This window comes from Actinia tenebrosa, unplaced genomic scaffold (assembly GCF_029948245.1).
Source record: "Actinia tenebrosa isolate PJP-AT-01 unplaced genomic scaffold, QUT_ActTen_1.0 PGA_scaffold2__45_contigs__length_23673736, whole genome shotgun sequence".
Taxonomy (NCBI): domain Eukaryota; kingdom Metazoa; phylum Cnidaria; class Anthozoa; order Actiniaria; family Actiniidae; genus Actinia; species Actinia tenebrosa.
In genome coordinates, this window is record NW_028292579.1 from 2,431,491 (window position 1) to 2,433,707 (window position 2,217).

Sequence of the window (2,217 nt, forward strand, 5' to 3'; positions counted from 1 at the left end):
ATGCTTTATAATTGAAAATGTGCTTGAAAACAAGCTTGTTTATCTAAGTTTTCTCTAAATTATTTTGTATTCTGCTAAGGAAACTCAAAACAACTGGCATATAGAAAGAACAAAATTGTTTTCTACTTATGCGAAAGATATTATTTATTTATTTATTTATTTATATAAACTTACCATGAAATCAATTTTTTTCCAGATTTTTTGTAAATATTTCAAAAACAAAAGCGTCGGTATCTTTTGACCAATTTTCCAAAGCCATAGAAATAATCAAAAACCTGGAATACATTTTTAAAATATAGTTCTTTTACTAGAAATCAATATAACCTTGTGTTTTAGCACGAATTGAAAGGCTGATAAAAGCTTTTCGTTAGGGTATTGTTGCAAACCGCTTTCCAGACACTAATGAATAAACGTGTTCCTAAAAGAGCGCGCTTTAATCAGATTTATTTTATCTGTTCATACTTTAGTACAAACGACCACTAAAATGAGGGATAAGAATATTACCATATCTTGAAAAAGAGAGGATTCTTTGATTTTTCTCTCTCGAGAAGCGTAAAACATGTCAAGGGGGGAAAATAAACAAAGCGCGCGCAAAAAAAGCTAATTTGGGTACCAGCGGCTGCAAATATCACAATAACTATTCGAAACACGTGTTTTTCACAACCAGTAATTAAACAAAAGATCTATATACATAAACATAAGACCAAGTAATGAGCTGTAAAACGATTTTAGACTTAGATTAGAAACTAAGATTATTTTTTGGATATTTGATAAAAGATGTTGAAGATATTTTTGTTGAAAACAGAATGGATTGATATCGTTGTTGGATGAGTTAAGATTGTTATAAGGATAACACGTAATGTTTTTTAGCGAGTTCGTACTTGAACCTGCAAAGACAGTGGTTTTAGGCACGTACAACGATCTTTTATACCATTTGCAGATGGCTTTGGTGAAGCTGACCTTTCGACCTGTTCATGAATGGGTTTCATTTATATTGTGGTCAGTTTTATTTCATATCCCGTTTTGAAACCCGAATGTTTGTATAATATTATATGGGCTTAGAGAGCTAGGCTTTAAGAAGGGAAGGAAGGAGGGAAGGAAGGAGGAAAGAAAGAAAGAAAGAAAGAAAGGAAGGAAGGAAGAAAGAAAGAAAGAAAGAAAGAAAGAAACAAACAAACAAACAAACAAACAAAAAAGAAAGAAAGAAAGAAAGAAGGAAAGAAAAATAGAAAGAACGAAAGAAGGAAAGAAAGAAAGAAAGAAAGAACGAAAGAAGGAAAGAAAGAAAGAAAGAAAAAAAGAAAGAAAGAAGGAAAGAAAGAAAGAAAGAAAGAAAGAAAGAAAGAAAAAAAGAAAGAAAGAAAGACAACAGAACAGAACAGAACAGAACGGAAGAGAACAGAACGGAAGAGAACAGAACAGAACAGAACAGAACAGAACGGAAGAGAAGAGAAGAGAACGGAACGGAACAGAACGGAAGAACATTAGAGAGGAAAATGGAAGGGGGGTGGGGTGTGGTGGTGTGGGTGGGGGGGGGGGAGGAAAAAAGGGAAGAGAAAACCATGATAAAAGAAATAGAAAGAAAAGCACACTAAAACACATCAAATAAAACAATAATGTACGAATATTTAGAAATCGAACCAAGACATCGACGTAAGGCCGAGGCGAGTGCACTAGCGTCACTCAACTGACACCTGTAAAGAATGAGAAATGAGTCGATTCATGCCGCCGTTTGCCGACCTTTTGTTAATAAATCATTTTTTTAAAAACTTAAAGATATTGTAGTTCCATCTCAGCGATCAAAAGAAAGCCGGTTTCTTTATAATTATTATTTCATTTTATTATTAACAAAAAGCTTCTAAGTTTCAGCTGAATGATAAGTTCCAATTATTTAGACGAGTCTGCAACTGCAACTTATCGCGCACGTAACCAATCTTATCCCAACCTCACCCCCCTTAGTTTTGAAAGTTGTTTTTTGCTTTCAGCTTATGATAGCGAAAGGAAGTATTACAGACAGTTCGACAATGAACGCTTTTTAAAAATCTTTAAAGTTGTTATTTTCTGGTCTGCTAGACATTATCTTCCGGTTTCATCTTTGATTATTTTTTTTCTCCTGTTTCTTTGATCGTTTCATCTATCTATTACTATAGCTTCTTCTGTTGACGACTCTTAGAACTCCATTGCTTGCGGTCTTAATCCAGGAGTTGCATGTTTTGT